The sequence below is a fragment of the Gopherus evgoodei genome, chromosome 7, assembly GCF_007399415.2.
Source record: "Gopherus evgoodei ecotype Sinaloan lineage chromosome 7, rGopEvg1_v1.p, whole genome shotgun sequence".
Classification (NCBI taxonomy): Eukaryota; Metazoa; Chordata; order Testudines; family Testudinidae; genus Gopherus; species Gopherus evgoodei.
In genome coordinates, this window is record NC_044328.1 from 88,976,707 (window position 1) to 88,996,802 (window position 20,096).

Sequence of the window (20,096 nt, forward strand, 5' to 3'; positions counted from 1 at the left end):
ATGGCAGTAGGGAATGATTATAAAAGACTCACACCTTTTATTTTCCAGATAATTATTTTCAATAATCTATTGGCCTGCTCCTCTGAGGGATACTGTAAGAAACTGCCACTCTGTTTTACCAGACAAACTGCTGATCCTGAATGATCTTTTCTTTTTCTGAATGGATGAAAGAGAAGATGGAACAGGTTAAATCAAGGGTTGCCCTTTAAAAACGGCCTCTATGTTGTAGTAGGCAGCACACAAAAGAGTCTGAAGTCACATGTGCACATCCAGGTTTTTACCCCTTCCTCTGGAGTTGAAATTATTCTGCAGTCGGATCTAGTGATGCAGATGAAAATATGGATATTATTTCCCACTTTTACTATGCAAATTCACTATGTAAATTAATGTACACAAAAATAGGATTCATACATAAACAGACAGTCAAGGATCAAGAGTTTTTTGTTTTTTAAACTTAATATCAATAGCTATTATATACAGCATATATAGCGCACATACATACGGCAGATTACTCTGTTTTCTCTAAAATGAAACAACCACTAATGTATAAAAGATAGAATCCTGTTAATTTTCTTTTAATTTTTCTCTTATAAAATTAGATGACTATACATGATGCACAATTATATTCTGCCTGAATGCAAACCAAATTATGTAGAATGCACTGCTTGAAAAAATTGGCGTGGTATGTGGTCTTTTTTTGTAAAAACAACTGCTTTGGTTATTTTGCTTGATTAAGTATGGTCATATAGGTATGAGATACAGATTAACTTTTTTATACAATGTTCTACTTTTCACAACTTTAATAATTAAAATATTTTTGCATTTCTACACATTAAATCCTTTTCAATTTAATTTTTTTTGGAGAGGATGACTATATTAATACTGTTAAATAAGGTCTAGACTTAAGAGAAAGTATATTAAAAAATTAAAAATCAAAACAGTGCTATTCAAGTTTTAAAAGGAAAAGAGAACACTGAAGTTGTTTTTCAGCACTGTTGAGAAGTTCTCGCTAAAAATGCAGCCCTAAAAAACATATTCAGAATACAAATCTACCCCAAAGGAGAAGTTCCAGAAACACAAGCCTCTTTATCACAGAGCTTTGTGTATTGTTAAAACAACTGTAAGCAAAAGAGTGCATGGAAAATCTCATTTAATATATTGGGGCCAGAAACAGGAGTTTTAAAGATGTGAATTACTATAAAGTATGGAAAGGTTTTTGAAATATCTGATCATTTTAGGTGGTAAAAAGTCCCTTACATAAATTCATGCATTTTCTTACATACTGTGATAGAAGAGAAAGGGAGGAGTATTCTATATATTACATTTTAATAACTGGCTATTTTTCCTATTCTAATTCAACCTTTTAGGAAACATGTTCAAAAAGAGCAACTCCTTCTAATACAGAGACCAACTGCAGAAATGGAATTGGTTGACACCAATAGAAATATAGTGGATAATTTTTTTTAAATATAATTTTCATAAAGGACTGTCATTAATGGCAAAACTCCCATTGACTTAAAGAAGAACAGAACTGGACCCTGGAATATTAATGACTTAGGACCGCCTGTCTGATTCCTCTAAATATTTCAATGTAAATTGAGCATGGGCAAGTTAGATTCATTCATTCCTCAAGCCTTTGCTCTGTATTACCCAACCAGCTATGTCATTAGGGAAATTAAATGACCAGTGTATTCTTAGTTCTAACATCTAACTGTGGAATATGTCTGAACAACATCATAACATAATAAAACAAGAGAAGAAATATATATATATATATTTTGCAGAAGGGAAAAAGCTTCTCACAAAGGAGAGGGGAGAAGGAGCAGGGGTATGTGAACACTGCTTCAGCTGCTCCCAGTTGAGAACTCTTCCTCCTTGACACCAGGGAGAATATTTATTGCTCCCAGCCTCTCTCCCCCTGCAAAACTCCACTCTAGCTAGTGAGGGAGAGTTCTCTCAGATACTCAGGAGCTCTTTGCATGATTTTGTAGAAACTGTCAGAAGTCATAGATAGTGGCATAAATGTTTTCAACCTTTTAGAAGTAGCTAGACTATGCAAACATCACAAGAACATCTACTGAAATGGCTTATTTGTATCTAAGTATTCAAGTAACAACATACATTGTCAGCATCATATCTATTTTTGGTTGTGTGAAGGTTACTGCAAGCAGGAATTACTTTCAAAAACTTTATCACAAGTATCCAATACCAATTTCTTCAAAATTTCATTGCCATTCAGGAGAAAATGGCCAAAATTACAGTTCTGCATCTCAAATAATCATGTACACACGTTGCTATTCTATTTTCAATGGCCAAAACATTATACAAGAAACTTAAATTCATTTGAATCATTTTTTGAATTCTCTAAATTTTAATAAATATTACTTGTGTCCCTGTGCCACTTATAGGTCATTGGCAATGAATGCTATTGAAAGGTTTCACTTTTCATCCAAGCCAGGCAAAACTGTGCCTTAAAGGCCTGTAGCAGAGGATGGCACAGGGTAACCCCCTCCCCCAAAAGAAAGCTCCTAGAGACACTGGATCAGATTTTTAAAAATATTTAAAATACTTAAAAATATTTAAGTGTCTAAAGAAGCAGATAGGCACCTACTGGGATTTTCAAAAGTGCCTAAGCAGGTGAGGCACCTAATTCCCATTGGTTTCAATGAGAGTCAGGTACCTAACTTGCTTAGATGCTTTGCAAAATCCCACTAGATGCCTATCTGCCTTTTTCGATATCTAAAAACCTTTGAAAATTTGGCTGCTTGTGCCTGCTTGAGAAACAATACTCTTGGACAACAGGGGGAACCAGCCACTTTACAGGGTGCAGCATAACATTTATGTTATGCAGGCAGTGATCTGCCAGCCAGAGTTATTAACAGTTGGGCATTGAGTCATGGGGGCCTCAGGCAAAATCCCGATCCTACTGAAGTCCATGGCTGGGCTGCATCATGCAATGTGTCTCTGCTGCTGGGCTGGGTTTGGGCAGCGAGTCTCCCCACTGCTGCTGGGCTGGGCCTGGGCTGCGAGTCTCCCCATTGCCAGTTGCAGTGATCTATCAGAAATGAAGGGATGGGACCACCATTCTCCCTGGCTGGTGCAACAGCAGGGCCAAAAGAAAAAAGCCAAGAAAGCCAGAACTCAGGGCCTGTAGCTCCCAACCTGGGACTGTGGGTTCTGAGGCCAACCAGAATCAGGGACAGTTGAGAGGGATGTGATTGTTTCAAAAACTATTTTGAAAAAGTACTTGCAGATAAAAAAATTACTTATGCTTTAAATACCTTTAAAATGTGCTTAAATACAAGTACAAAGTACAGAATGTTCAAAGTGACTGCGCACAAGTATTTACGGCACCTCAAAATACTTATATACTTAAATACAAATGTACTTAAATAAATGGGGATACTTGGCAAAACCCCCACTGACTTTATTAGGGCGTAGATTTCATCCCTCATGCTTGAAAGCTAAGGACTGTGTTTATACTTCGTCTCTCCACATGACTAAGGCCATGTCTACACTAGCGAGTTTACAGCAGCACCTCTGTAAGTTAGCTCATGCAGCTGCTCTATGCTGACAGGAGAGAGATCTCCTGTCCACTTAATTAAACCACCTAACACGAGCAGCAGTAGCTATGTTGGGAGGATAAGCTCTGTCAGTGTAACTTATGTCTCTCAGAGGGGTGTTTTTTTCACACCCCTGAGCAACATAAGTGCTAGTGTAATAGCCTAAGGCTACACTACAGAGCTTGCTACTTCATTGCTGTAGCACTGCTAGTGCAGATGCTCTAAGCTGATGGGAGAGAGCTCTCCCATCAACTTAATTATTCCAGCCCCTGCAAGCAGCAGTAGCTAAGTCAGCGAGAGAAGCTCTCCTGCCAACAGAGCATTATCCACACGGGCGCTTAGGTCAGTGTAACTTACATTGTTCAGGGGGGAGACTTATTCACACCCCTGAGTGACATAACTTATACCAACCAGAGTTGGTATAAGAGTTACGGAATTTATTATTGGACCACTCAAGGAAAAAAAGATGCAGCTTATTTATGGAATGGATTTTTGGTTGGTTTTCAAATCCCATATGAGGGCTTGAGGTGCCAGTCTTGGGCAGAGAACTTGAAGTATGTTAAAGGCTTCGAACATATAGTAAGGGCAGAGATCATCTTGGAGCTGACAGCAGGGAGAGTGGAAGGTCCTTTCCCATACATCCCAATGCCAGAATTGCAAATGTCTCTCCTCAGTGTGGTAGAAAAAATGATGATAGGCTTATCCATCACCTGTCCTACCCCCGGGGCTCATTGGTAAAATGATTATATTGACCACCCGCTGTGTTCAGTGAGATACTCGTCATTTGATACTGTGATGGCCACACTCCCTAACCATGGCTCTGGAGCAATGTCAGTAAAATGTGCCATCATCTCTGCATTCTGATTGCTTCCAGTGCATCCCAGGGATTTCAACTTGCTTGGATTTCGGTCTGCTACTATTGTGATAAAGTCATGCCCGTGGGGCACTCGGTATCATGTATCATTTTCTAAAGATGCAGCTCCATATTGCACCATGTGATACATGCCAGTCTTCTGCACAATTTTGACGTCTTTTTATGTGCAAGAAGATTAGGGACAGGTAATTGTGAGTACACACTTCACACATTTCAGAACATAGCTGAAGTCCTCAGGGTCCACCTCATCACAGTCCCTACCCAAAGGGTAACATTCAACTTGACTCATTTTGGGCATTCAACTGGACTCATTTTGGGGTTTCTAGGGTACTTACAAAGAAGTTGGAATTGGTCATGGCACTGATTTGGCTCTAAAAGGGGCAAAGAAAATTACTCTGAGGGAACTACAGGTGGTCTTGGGTAAACTAAACTTGACATACTGGGGTTGTGGCTCCCAGTCAGGCATTTTGTGATAATCTGGCATCTGCCTCTTCTGCAGTGTGAAAACCCCACTGTTTTATTAGAATGACAAGGGAAATGAAGGAAGACTTTGAAGTGTGGGAAAGATTCCTGGAAGAGTTAATGGATGTTTCAATATGGCGTTCAGACTGGTTGCTCAAGACTGAGCTGCAGGTATAATCCAACGCCTTTGAAGGTATAGGTTTTGGGGGTAACTTTCAAGGTGAGTAGTGTGCACAGAGGTGTCCAGAAAACATCACCTTCTTCAAGTTTTTTCTTATACTGGTGGAAATCACTATTTGGGGAGAAAAAAAAAATCTTTCAGAACAAGAAAGTCCCTTTCTGGTGTGGCAACCAACTCATGGTCAATATTGTAAATACCCAGTCAAATAAGACTAATGAGGCTGGTGAGGGTCTTCATTTTATACTGCCTATCGTTTAACATCCTTTTTATGCAGTGCATGTTCCATGAGTGGATAATGGTGTTACCAACGTGCTCTTGATTTCAGGACAACAGATTCTGGGAACTCGCTGTCTAGTGGGCTTGTCCTCCTGGAGTAGGTTGGCAGGTTTCTCAATCCCATGTGGGCATTTCATAGCAAAGAAACTCTCAGAAAAGCAATCCAAGATGGGTGGGCGGATAACAACAGGTTACCTCTAACATCGGAAAGCCTTAAAAAGCTGTCAAAGGCTCTGTCTGGGGTTGCGGGAGGAAGGCCATGTTATTTAAGGTGGCATTTGTAGTTGCCTTCTTTGGCACTTTAAAAGTGAGCTGGTGTCTATGGCAGCTACAGAATGATCCCAGAATAGTCTGCAGGAGTCATATCCCTGTGCTTAAGGTACTCAAAAACAGACCAGGTTAAAAGCACTTGAAATCAAGGTAGCAAAGAGTTCTGTGGCACCTTATAGACTAACAAACGTATTGGAGCATGAGATTTCGTAGGTGAATACCCACTTCGTTGGATGAATGTCAAGGTTAAGGAAATCAAAGTGTTACAGGACTTAACGTCAGCACCAAGGAAAAGATGTCTGGGAATGGCAAAATGTAATTAACCCAATATGTATGTTTGTTTCAGAAGTTATCCAGAGCTACGCAAGGTTTGGATTTGTGTGCACACTATGGTGCGTTGGGCCCACAAGAGGGCAGCCAGGATGTCAGCTGGGCTCCAGTACCAAAGTGGTTTGCATGCAGAAGAACTATGCAGTGGGATTAGCTCATGTCACTTCTGCACTCAGTGACAGACAAGGGCTAGGAGCAGACTCAGCCCAGATGGAGAAGGCTAGGAAAAAAGTAAATAATGGGGTCAACAAGATATTCCTGGCGAAAGGGGATTCAGTGATAAAGCACAGGAACATTCATTACAATTGGCCAAAAGTTTTCAGGGATGATGGAATATATCTGCCAGATGGAGATGCTGACAGACAGCTAAGGCATGTGCAGGCATGGATTGTGGTACCAGGTGGAGTGGTTGGATGTAAAGCAACCAAGTCGCTGGTGCCCCCCTGTGGATGGCTTCCAGTGTGGTTAAAAGAATGAAATGAATGGTTCCCAGAAGTAAAAGACCTGGCATTTTGGTGAAGGACCTTGGGCTCATGTGATAGGATGAGAGCTTGTGGTCCTCGTAGGCTGATGTCAGACCTTGTGGCCCTTTGCAAGCCAAGGTCCCTACCCTGCTCCAGCCTCTGTCCCCCTCACAGGGTTGGGGAGCGTGCTAGGACTCAGAGAGAACTGAGTCCTGGGGTGTAGGCTAAGGTTATGGGTTATATGAAAAGAAGCCCTGTAACCCTGGCACTAGTTATGGGTTATATGGTAAGGAGCCCTGTAACACCTGCACTGGAACAAATTAAATGCCTGGTATAGGAAAGTATGGGTGATGGGAAGGTAGCGCGCCTCCGCTGTGTTCAAGTCTAATAAAAGTTGTGGCCTGTTATTAATTCCACGCATGTGTCCGTCGTCATTTTGCTGCTGTGTCCACATCAATTCTTCAAGCGAGTCGACAAGCATGTGGACAAGTATACAGTATACTTGGACTTTCAGAAAGACTTTGGTCCCATGCCAAAGGTTCTTGACCAAAGTAAGCAGTCATGGGATAAGAGGGGAGGTCCTCTCAGGATCAGTAACTGGTTAAAAGATAGGAAACAAAGGGAAGGAATAAATGGTCAGCATGCACCATGGGGAAAGGTAAATAGTGTGGTTCTTCAAGGATCTGTACCGGAATTGTGCTGTTCAACGTATTCATAAATGATCTGGAAAAGGGGGTGAACAGTGAGGTGGCAAAGTTTGCAGATGATACAAAATTATTCAAGATAGTTAAGTCAAGAGTAAAAAGCCTTGTGTTGGCCTTGGTGACAACATAGCAAGGTGAATTTCATACTGTAGGTGTTAATTTACAAAATGTAATAGATAGTATACTTACAAACTTGAGAGAATGTGAGTTTTGATTCTCAGTCATATAGTATTTTCATGTATTGCAAATAAGATTGTTAAACAAGGAAAAGATCAGACAAGGGAAGTATAAGAACCTGCTTTCCTCTGCCAACAATATCCCTTTTTATTTACAGACATGAATGAACTTCTAAAATGTGTTTTAAATGACAATTTTTCCACATTGCTCTTTGGCAATTTATGCCATATGCAAATATCATCTATTCAGTTGAAACAGACATAAGAAAATACTCTTTCACAGTTGATGCAGTAAGAGAAGAATTTGCAATTTGTCAACAAAACCTTACACTGTATAAATGTTGACCTTCTATGTTAAGCAGTTATTTTAAACAAACTAAATTACGAACAAATAAAACCTGCAGCTGATATTTCTGCTTCATTCACACTTGATTGCTAAGTACATTTCTCAACTGTCTAATATCTGACACAAAGAAAGTATGGCAAATTCTTATATTTTGGTAAGATGGAGGAATTGAAAAGTGGCTGTCAAAGATGTAAATAAAAAGATAAAATTCTTATAAAATATTTGTCAATTTAAAGTAGGATCAAATCTTGCTCATGTCTCAATTAAAAAATGTATTCAGTGATCTCATTCTAGTTCCCATTTGTTCACATAACTAAAAACTATGAAGGAATTTTGTATAAATAGCACTCACTGTTAAGAGAACCTCAATACAGCAATTTAATAAACATTGCACATCAAATAGTGGTGTATGAAAGGACTATGTTAACGAAGAATGAAAAGCATTTACCAGAAAATGGTGCAAGTTTCTTTCATATCATCCTTTATGAGTGGAAGAGCAGGAAAAAGGAGATGGGGCAGTGAGGGCCATGTCCCAGTGTGGACTGGTTGAGGGCATGATGTCAATAGGCCAGTACATATAGAGATGAAACACACGGAGGCATGCATAGTTCCCAGGATCATGGGGAACAAAAAAAAGAGAAGGGCCGAACCTGTCAGCAGCATCTTTCATGAAGAAATACTCATGGATTAGAAAGGTGCTACAGATATTAGCTCTCTTCTAGCCCAGCTTCTAGTATGTCCCCCTGCCACCCTGAAATTGTGAAATGCCAATTGTGAAATGCTACTGTTGTGCCTCTCCCCAACTTTTGGCTTGTTCTTGACCCCCCTTTTGCCTCACACTTGACTCCTTCCCCTCCACAGATGCATCCCACTGGGATTATATGGCCCACCAAGGGTGTTAGTTAAACACTTTAGATACCACCACATTTACTCATATATGTAACATCAAGGCTACATGTTTAAACACTAATTTTGTGTTTTTTTCTGTGAAATTTAAATAAAAGTTGAAATTTCAAAAGTGGCAAAATTAGTGCTGTCAAGCTATTAAAAATTACTGGCGAATAATCGTGCTTTTAAACAACAACAGAATACCATTTATTTTAAATATTTTTGGACATTTTCTACATTTTCAAATATATTAATTTCAATTACAACACAAAATGCAAAGTGTACAGTGCTCACTTTATATTTACTTTTCATTATAAACATTTTCACTGTAAAAAACAAAAAAAATATTTTTTCATTCACCTTATACAAGTACTGCAGTGCAATCTCTTTATCATGAAAGTTGAACTGACCAATGTAGAGTTATGTACAAAAAACCAACGTAAAACTTTAGAGCCTACAAGTCCACTCAGTCCTACTTCTTGGTCAGCCGATCACTCAGACAAAGGTTAGTTACAATTTGCAGGAGACAATGCTGCCTGCTTCTTGTTTACAATGTCACCTGAGAACAGGCATTCTCATGACACTCTTGTAGCCAGTGCCGCAAGATATTTATGAGCCAGATGCGCTAAAGATTCATATGTCCCTTCATTCTTCAACCACCATTCCAGAGGACATGCCTCTATGCTGATGACAGGTTCTGCTTGATAATGATCCAAGCAGAGCAGATCGACGCATGTTCATTTTCATTATCTGAGTCAGATGCTACCAGCAGAAGGTTAATTTTCTTTTTTAGTGGTTTGGGTTCTGCAGTTTCTGCACTGGAGTGCTGCTCTTTTAAGTCTTCTGAAAGCATGCTCCACACTTCGTCTCTCTCAGATTTTGGATGGAATTTCAGATTCTTAAACCATGGGTCAAGTGCTGTAGCTATTTTTAGAAATCTCACATTAATACCTTCTTTGCATTTTGTCAAATCTGCTGTGGAAGTGTTCTTAAAATGAATGTGTGCTGGGTCATCATCCAAGGCTGCTATGACATGAAATATATGCTGAATGCAGGTAAAACAGAGCAGGAGACATACAATTCTCCCCACAAGGAGTACAGTCTCAAATTTAATTGACGCATTTTTAATGAGCATCATTAACATGGAAGCATGTCCTCTAGAATGTCCTCTGGTGGTCGAAGCATGAAGGGGCATAGGAATGTTTAGCATATCTGGCATGTAAATATCTTGCAACGCTGGCTACAAAAGTTCATGCTTGTTCTCATTTTCAGGTGACATTTTAAATAAGAAGCAGGCAGTAGTATCTCCCGTAAATGTAAACAAACTTGTTTGTCTTAGCAATTGGCGGAACAAGAAGTAGGACTGATTGGACCTGTAAGCTCTAAAATTTTACACTGTTTTGTTTTTGAGTGCAGTTATGTAACCAAAAAATAGAATCTGCATTTGTAAGTTACACTTTCATGATAAAGGGATTGAACTACAGTACCTGTATGCGGTGAATTGAAAATACTATTTCTTTTATCATTTTTATAGAACATATATTTGTAATAAAAAAAAAATATAAAGTGAGCACTGTGCACTTTGCATACTGTGTTGTAATTGAAATCAATATTGAAAATGTAGAAAAACATCCAAAAATATTCAATAAATTTCATTTGGTATTCTATCGTTATATTTTTTTAATTGTGATTAATTTTTTTGAGCTAATCACGTGAGTTAACTACAATTAATTGACAGTCCTAGCCAAATTTGAAATATCAGTTTGAAAATCCAACAAAACCAAGCACTGATAATATATTTACCTGTCAGACTCTTTCCCAAACATGTACATTCCTATTTCCTTCTGACATGTGTTACACATCCTTGTGACAATTTCTTAAGTAACATTAGCCTTCTATTGTAGCTAGCTAACAATAAATCCAATGCTCACTATCCCAAGGGTAAAAGTTTTGATTTTGTTTCCTTTGGCACCATCAAAACATTTTGAATGGGAAAAAAAAGCAGAGGATGTGTGAAATAAGATCTCTGGTTCAATGAGGTCAACAACTTCTGCAAGGCTCAAACTATTATAAAATATACTGGATCGAAATTTCTGTCTAGAAATAGTGAAGACGTCAATCACAGAATTCTCATAAATGTATTCAACAGATCTCTTTTTCTATCTAAGCAACACAACATGGTGTGTTAAAGTCTGATCAAAATGCATTTAGGTATATTAAACTTTTCATATGTTCTACAAACATTAAATGAGGCTTTATTGCATCATTCTAAGCACCAAACAGCTTGCAAATTTAAAATAGCAAGTATGGCTACAATCTCATTTGGGTTTAAGAACCTATGTTTGGATCTCTTCTATAATTACCAAAGGTAAAATTCAATGACAATGTTCTCCCTACATTTACATTCAAACACGGAGTGATTTTATATAAATCCAAGTAGAAAGCCCTCTTCACTATGTCCTTTCTTGATCACTGTGGACAACACCACCATCCTGTCTCTAACCTGGGCATCATGTTCAATTTGGACTTTTCTGTAAGTCCTCACATCCAGACGGCAAACTGGAGGGGATTAAGGCTGAGAGAAAAGCCCTAATTAGGAGCTCACCTGTGCAGGAACATGTGGGAGTTCCATAAAGCCAGGGAGCAGACAGCAGAAAGGGGCTGCTGGGAAAGGTTGCAGTCACTCCCTGGAAGGGGGAGAAGTGTTTGAGGCTGCAGAGGCACATAGTCTGCAGTTACTCCTTGGGAGGAGGCAGTGTTGAAACTGGTAGACTCAGAGAAGGAGGGGAGAGCCAGAAGGTTGGGAAAGGGCTCAGAGAAATGCAGCAAGGTACACAGTACAACAGACCTTGACTGCTGACTAGAGAGCCCCTGAGCCTGAACCCAGAGTAAAGGATGGGCCCAGGTTCCCCAACCAGCCACTGGAAAAGTGGCACCGGCAAGGCAGCAAGTAGGAAGACTGCCTGAACCTATTTGTGAGAAAAGACTTTCCACTTCCACCAGAAAGGGAAACCACAATAGTGATCTAGCTGGGGGGCTAGGTTACAAAGAGATCACAGCAGTTTCTGGAGCGAGAGAGGGGCAGCAGACAGAGGGGCAGGAATGGTGTGCGACTGTAGGAAAAGGCGTCAACCTGGTGAACTATTCCCCAGAATGGCCAGAAGGAGATGTCAGTGAGTAGAGGCCCCATTACATAAAGCATGTCTGTTATTAGTGCGTTTGGCCTATGTTTGCTCCTGGATTGGTGCAAAACACCAACAAAAACACCAGCATGGGAGCAGTTAAAAGCAAACCTCGATCAAGTTTCTTTAAAAAAGAAAGCAGTTAAATAAAAGAAAGACTAATTTAAAGGTGCACTTTCAGAATCTTATTATTATATTGTCAATGTAAAAATAAAAATCATATTGACAGTGTCCCTTTAAATGCAGTGAAAGTTTTTAAAGAAAGGCAACATGGGAGGCTAGAAAGTGAAAGTTGATGGGACAGACAACCCTAAGCTCTTGAAAAAACTGCTTTAAAAGAAATAAAGATAGAACAGATTTTTCTTGGACTAATGTGTTATCCCTCCGTTTTATATTTTAACAATCATGTTTTTGTTTTGCTCTCAAGTGCAATTGAATAGCCAATATTTCTACAGTTGTGGTCAGATATTAGTTCTCTGAGAGGACTCGTCTTGGAAAACACAAATCAGCTCTTATATATTTTCCCTATGAATTGCTTTCAGGTTCTTGAGTATGTGTGAAAAAAAGTTTCCACAGTGAAGTATAGATTTATTCTAGTGTTGTTACATACAAAGCCTACACTTTTCTGTATGTGTTCTCATTATGCTATTGGAATAAAAATACTTGCAGATTAATACTATTTTGTAGATTAACATTAAATATATCTAAGCAATTTTTAAGATTTTATAATTTTAAGAAATATAGAAATGTTCTCTTCAAAATAGTCCATACTCTAAAAAAGCAGTATTACACAAAATGTACTCAAGAATAGGCATTTGAGGATAGAAATTAATAAAAATTAAAATAGGTAATTGGACACTACAGTGTTGAGCACCATAGAAATGCCTATAAATTACTATGATAAATGAATGAGTAAAATACAGATTTAATGTATTAAAAATACAGTGTTATTAGATCCTAAATTAAGAAGGCACTTGTAAAGAATCACTTTCATCCAAGTTCTGTAATTTAATTAGTAGACTGTTTAAACTGTGGCTTACAACTCTCCTTTCAGGTAAATGAAGTGGAGAAAGGACAACTTCAGTATCTAATCTAAAAAAAATGGTGGACAGATACTGAAATACCAATATTTACACCTTTTTAGGTCAGTTTCCCAACCCCCCACATATTAAATCCTCAATTATGAAATCTTGTGTGTAGATATGCGCAACTGCCATCAAGGTTACTAGTTATAGGTATAGACATTCTAACCCATTAATATGTTCATAAGCCCATTTACAATCCTAACCCCTTTTTTACCACTAGAATACTAGTTCACATACCCACATAATCATCCATTTTTATGCTCTTTTAAATATGGGAACTCACTTTTAAAATCATTTCCAAACTTTTAAAATCATTCCTAAACATACAACCAATATTGTACATAGTGCAGCTTAGGCTAAATGTATCATGGGTATATAATAGTCATCACACTTCCTCACAGTTATGACAATTTCCACCTGCTCATGTGGTAGACACCTGTAGCTTGCATATCTGTGTACCCATAGCTGTAGTTTAGCAATTAACATTTGTGAGATACTCCTCTCCAACTTTTCAAACCCAGCCTAACAAAACCCAGTTCATCACTTTTTCACTGCGCTTCTTCACCTAGACACACAAAACCAAATAAATATCTTCTTTTTGATGAAAAACAGAGCAGAAAAATACCATTCGCAAGTCTTGAACCAGCCTGTAATCTGGCTGGATTTATAGTGCAACTGAGTATATCAAACAGGTTAGCAGAAATAAAAGACTCAAACATGAGTACAATGGTCACTGACCACTGTGAATAACAAATACTTGATAGACATGTAGAGATTTTTGCATTGTACAAAGAATTAAACAAATAAAAACTCTACCAGGACTGCAATAACAATCCATCTGTTTCATTTCAGAGAAACTATATATTTAATAGACAATTAAACAAGAAAATGTTGAGCACATGACAACTCCTCTTTTAACATAAGCACTTTAATATAGTGCAACAGCTGGTACTTTCATTTACATAAAGATTCATAAATCCATGAAACAAATTCAATCAATCTTACTTTTTACAAAGAGGCAGCGTGGTCTGAACATAGACTAAGGGAACCAAAAACTCAAATTCTAATACCAGACCTGCCATACCTATATTGCTGTAGGTAAGTGAGTCAACCGCTTCACTAGTTAGTCTCCCCATCTATAAAGCAGAGATATTTATGTTCCTGATGTATCAGCAGATTCAGAGAAAATAACATGTAAATCAAATAATTTTACCATTGACAAGGAATCAAACATAGATAAAATGATGGCTTTTAATGCAGGTCAGAACTTGATTAACTTAACAGAAGCAAATACCGGGCATTTACTTGGTTCCAATGTGACATTAACCAGCATTATGCCAACCAATTTTCAAGTATTGTTTCCTTTAGCCTAACCCCGAGGATTCAGCCTTCCCCACAATCCTCTCACCATCTGCCCATGAAGGGGAACAAAAATACACAAAGGGTGTCTCAGTCCGTGAAGACTTAAGGTCTACCCTTCTTCCTTCAGACTAATAGAGTCCACTAGTTATCTCCCACGTCTCATGTTTAATCCCTCTGGGCCTCACATGCACATTGGACACCAGCTGCAAGAAAATTACCACTTACAAATGTACAGCTTTTAAATTCTTGTCCTTACTCCTCATTAAAACTAAAACTGGGCCTCCAGAATGCTACAAGGAAGGTGAAAAAATCCACAATATTCCTTGCAATCTTGCCCCAAAGGAAAAATTCCTCTTTGGTTATCAATTATTATCAATCAGACCCACAGCCTCTTGGAAACAGTGGTGTATGAAACTAAACCTCCATTTGATTTCTGGGAAGCAAATACCACAGAAAGACTGCTGCATGACCACCTCTGATGATTTCATACATAGTGAAGGAGACAATCAACTCTCCCTTCCCTGCCATAGCCTAGTTAATGGGTGAAAGAGAGATGGAGAAATCTCCTCCGCTGCTCCAGCTTCCCGGTCAGGTGGGATCTCCATGTGTGATCTGGGGGATAGGTGAGAGAAGGCGGCTCCGGAGCAGCTGAGCCTGCCCCTCTCTTCTGAGCACCCCAGGTGTCATCTACCCCATCTGGATCTGATCAAATATGTCCCACAATGAACCAGGAGGGGGAGGGCATTCTCTTTGATATCCACTGATTTGGTAGGCATTACTGCAAAAAGAAGGCAATTCTGTAGTGCACAAAGAAATTACATGCCAATAAACAGGTAGTTACTTGGGAAATCTTATAGAGGTTCTATGCGTCTCAGCCAGTGAAATCACCATAAACCTGACAGAATACATAGCACTATGATCAGCAGGGTGTAGACTGTATAATTTATAGGCTTGAGAAACAGGCAACTTAATCCACCTAATGACAGATGCTTAGGCCTGGTCCTAATCAAAATAGCTAAATTTGTACAACTCCTATTGTGTTTATATGCAGCGAGTACTGGTAGGGGAAAAGAACCTTTATACTGGCATAACTATGTCCACGCTAAGGAGTTGCACCACTTTAGCTATAAAGGTTTCAAATCTGTATAGTTCAGGTAGTAGAACAACTAGCCCTTTTATCTTATCTTATATGTTGAAGTCATAATTAGTAATAATGTCTCATACTTGGAGGGGAAAGTAAACTTCAATCTACAATCATAACTTGACTTGCAGTCATTGCTACATTTTAATATACTTTCAGATTTTAAAAAAATGAAACAAAACCTCTACACTTGTTTGTTCCTTTTCTCTTCAGTAAGCTCTGGGGTAGATTTTACACTATAATAAAATAAAGATGTGATATTCAAATGCATCTAGAACAGCTTGGAACTGAACACCTACTGAAAGTTAGTTGGAGTTGGATGCTTAACTCCCTTAGGCATCTTGGGGGGAAGGGGGGGAATCTAAAGCATTTTCAGCATCTCTTGTAAGACACCACCATCTTAATAAAATATAATTTATATCAGTAATATTGAAACCAATTGTTCAAAATCATAAGTTAGTTTCCATCCTATAAAAATGGTTTAATACATAGTATATTTAGGGACACATCACTTGTTATCTCCTGGCAATCACAAAACGCTGTATTACCCAAGTAAGCTTTGAGCACCAGAACATATGATTCTCTTCGTAAATGCCCTACTCAATAAAAAGAATTCCACATCAGTGCTGCAAAAGACAAAAGGCAAAAAATAACCATATATTTTCTTCTTCATAGAACTAAGCATAATGTTGTTACATCATTTAGCAGATATTTACTTTGAGTACTTGAGTTGCATTATTACTCAATACCTTAAAAAGTGCATCTCAAATTTACTGTGTTAACAAATGTTATCCATCGGGGAGCAACTACAGTCCCACAAAATGGTCAGTTTAATCCATTGCGCTTTCACTTTCTGAGCAAAGAATATTGTATGATTTTATTTTATGTGGGGTGAAGAGACAGTTTATTACTCACAGTATTTATAATGCATTTCACATTCATTATCCTGAAAACCATGATACAGTCTTACTGCAACAAGAATAAATTGTTCACACACTATAAAAGTGGTATAATTCGCTCACCTCTTCAGCGATTACTCATACATATACTTGCTGACCAATATCAAAACTGTTTAATATCACTGCTAGCAACCCAAATGGAAATTATCCCTTCAGTAATATGTGCCATCAGCTTTCAAATAGTTTATATAAAACAACAAGGAATTTTATTTTCCAAACCATACACATATTTAATATGTAATCCTGAATGTGTGTCTTTTTCAGGTTACATGAATGATGCCAACTGAGTGGTGAAAGTAACATATTATTTTGTGCATTTTTGTTAATATGAAAATCCATTCAAAATTGCTCTAGCAAACTTTTATAGTGACCAAAATAGGGAAACCAAAAACTTAAAATACTGACATTAAAAAGTCTATAAAAATATACAAAGATCTCTAACAATCTATTTTCACGCTGTGTTTTACCTTTTACATAGGCCATTAAATCTAGATGTTTTTCTATATTCCCTTGTGATATTTTTCAAGCTTATAAACATGCTGGAAAACAGCTGTAATTCAACATCCCATGGTGGGTCACTTGTAGTTAAGGGATCGAACCTAGAATCCTCTGGATCTAAAATGATAAGCCTCTATTACTTGAACTAAACAATTCATATCTGTTAAGGCCATAATGGACTCAACCATTATTTATTAAGCTGAAGAAAAATACATTGGGAACCCATGGAGAAAGTGAATATATTTTACAGGTTTACCAGTCTCTTATGTACGGAAAGCCATAGTTTCAATCAAATAATTTATACTATTATATGTGCTACCATATGATTAATTCTGCAAGTTAGAGCTATCTGAATTAAATTTCTAGATTTGATCCTTTCTTCTTGCACTGATTTGTAGTTTTCCCATAAGACTGTGGCAGAAAGAGTATGCGTGTTGAAGATCATCAAAAGACCTCGTGTGGTATGTATGCGACAAAAGTAGTATTAATATGGAAATCTGAATAATTGACTACTGTTTTTAGAAACATACAATATTAGGCTAAGACTATGATGGAATGAACTCATCACTTAAGCAAATGATCACATTCCCTCCCTACACAGAATCATAGAAGATTAGGGTTGGAAGAGACCTCAGGACATCATCCAGTCCCAGCCAGGACTTTATCAAGTTGGGCCTTAAAAACCTCAAAGAATGGAGATTCTACCACCTCCCTAGGTAACCCATTCCAGTGCTTCACCACCCTCCTTGAGAAATAGCTTTTCCTAATATCCAACCTAGACATCCCCCACTACAACTTGAGGTCATTGCTCCTTGTTCAGTCATCTGCCACCACTGGGAATAGCGTAGCTCCATCCTCTTTGGAACCCCCTTCAGATAGTTAAAGGCTGCTATCAAATCCTCCCTCACTCTTATTTTCTGCATACTAAATAAGCCCAAAAAGAATGAGGAGTACTTGTGGCATCTTAGAGACTAACAAATCTATTTGAACATAAGCTTTCTTGAGCTAAAACCCACTTCATTGGATACATGCAGTGGAAAATACAGTAGGAAGATATATATACGCAGAGAACATGAAAAATGGGTGTTGCCATACCAACTATAGCAAGACTAATCAATTAAGGTAGGCTATTATCAGCAGGAGAAAAAAAATCTTTTGTAGTGATAATCAGGATGGCCCATTTCCAACAGTTGACGTTTTTTCATGTTCTCTGTGTATATATATTTTCCTACTGTATTTTCCACTGCATGTATCCAATGAAGTGGGTTTTAGCTCACGAAAGCTTATGCTCAAATAAATTTGTTAGTCTCTAAGGTGCCACAAGTACTCCTTGTTCTTTTTGCTGATACAGACTAACATGGCTACCACTCTGAAATAAGCCCAATTCCCTCATCCTCTCCTCATAAGTCATGTGCCCCAGCCCCCTAATTATTTTCGTTGTGCTCCACCGGACTGTGTCCAATTTGTCCACATCCTTTTTGTAGTGAGGGGCCCCAAACTGGACGCAATACTCCAGATGTGGCCTCACCAGTGCTGAATAGAGGGGAATAATCACTTCCCTCGATCTGCTGGCAATGCTCCTACTAATGCAGTCCAATATGCTGCTAGCCATTTTAGCAACAAGGGCACACTGTTGACTCATATCCAGCTTCTTGGCCACTGTAATCCCCAGGTCCTTTTCTGCAGAACTGCCGCTTAGCCAGTCGGTCCCCAGCCTGTAGCAGTGTATGAGATTCTTCCTCCAATTTGTCTGTATGTATGCCAATAAAAGATTTAGGAATACCTTCTATGTCTTTCGGGAACTTTTTGAGTTTTGAATTGCTCTTTTATTAATCTAGCAGATGTCAAACCAGAAGTACTAATCTTATGGAACTCTGTCACTTAGGCTGGTAGTATACTGCCCAAACTCTCTTCTTTATTTGTTCTCCATGACCAAGAATTTTATAATTTATTTTATTGTATCTGAGAACACGTACCTAAGTGAGAACATTCATATGCTTTGTAAAACAGAGTTCAGAGAATGAATTTCGTGAGGTAATTCCTTCCTGTGTATTATTAATATTTCCTGAAGTTATATGTAAACTTTTCCATAATAAGAACATGATCTTTCAACAAATTTGGTTTAGAAGAGATCCTGCAAGTCAATCTACTAAATGTTACATGCTCACCTTCTGAAAGAAATGTAAAAACTCAGCTTCTTCAAAAACACATAACAGGTTTGACAAAATTCATTAACCTGGAGACAAGCATGCAAGTTGCAATAAATAATGTTTACAACAATGCCAAGTTCCTAAGTCTGATATTTTGCTGTTTCTAAAAGTAATTTTAATGACATTTCACATAAATGGAATGAAAACTATAACTATTTTAAGTTTAGAGATGCCAGCTTCTAAAATGCTAATTTATTTTTAAGAGGGAAAAAATGTAACACTCATTAAGAGACCATATAGTACCACCCCAAGTGTCACCCTCACACTCCCCAAAATGAAAAACTGGTTGATGCCAAAATTTAAGCATCTCTTGTAGCTTGACGAACAAGTGTTTTTAACATTATTCTAAGTAAAGGCATTGATCTATTTTATTGCTGTTGTACAATGAATCATGGAAGTATTTACAGGCTTGAATAGACATTTTTTTCTTAAAACTTCCAAGCCTATTCAAATAAAAAATAGCTTTAAATATTGCCCTTCAAAGTAAAAGCAAGATGACTTGGTAGCAAAGACTCATGTAGACCGATCCATTGTCAACTACCCTGTCATATCATTGATGCAAAAAAAATATGGCAAGAACATCATAAATATATTTAGAAAGTGAGAGTTTTACTTTTTAAATTAGTTTATTTTGTTAACAAGGAAGTACAGCGTTAGCTTGATTTTGTGTTTCAAAACAGAAAACTTTTCCTAGAATCTAGTAACTGGAAGACTCATTAGCTTGACACGGGTTGTGGAGCCTTTCAGCATTAAGTCAGTGGTTTGACTTCAGGTCAGGTCAGGTCAAAAGATGTAGTTACTCAGGGCTTGTCGACAGGGTGCAGCAATGCACACTAATGGAATGCGATTTGTAAGGTGCACTACTTGATACTTTAGTATAGTACTGTTTCAAACAGTGCATGAGGGAACTATTAGTGTACAACAGCAGGGTCTACACAGACAAATTAGTGCACCACATGTTAGTGCATTTTAGAAATCATACTTCTTTAGTGTGCATTGCTGTCCTATGTAGACATGATCTTTACAACTATTAGATTATCTGTATGAGCATGATTGTGTTCTCAGTTCATTTATAGTGGACAAAAAATTCTCATAATGAGAAAGTTTGTAAGCAGTATCAGCAGA

The 20,096-nt window shown here is 38.0% G+C and overlaps 1 protein-coding gene across 2 annotated transcripts in view; it reads right to left on the reverse strand.

Annotated features, from left to right (window-relative positions):
• CENPP (centromere protein P) overlaps window positions 1-20,096 on the reverse strand; it is a 308,525-nt gene that overhangs the window by 104,544 nt on the left and 183,885 nt on the right. The gene's annotated exons all lie outside the window — the stretch shown is intronic.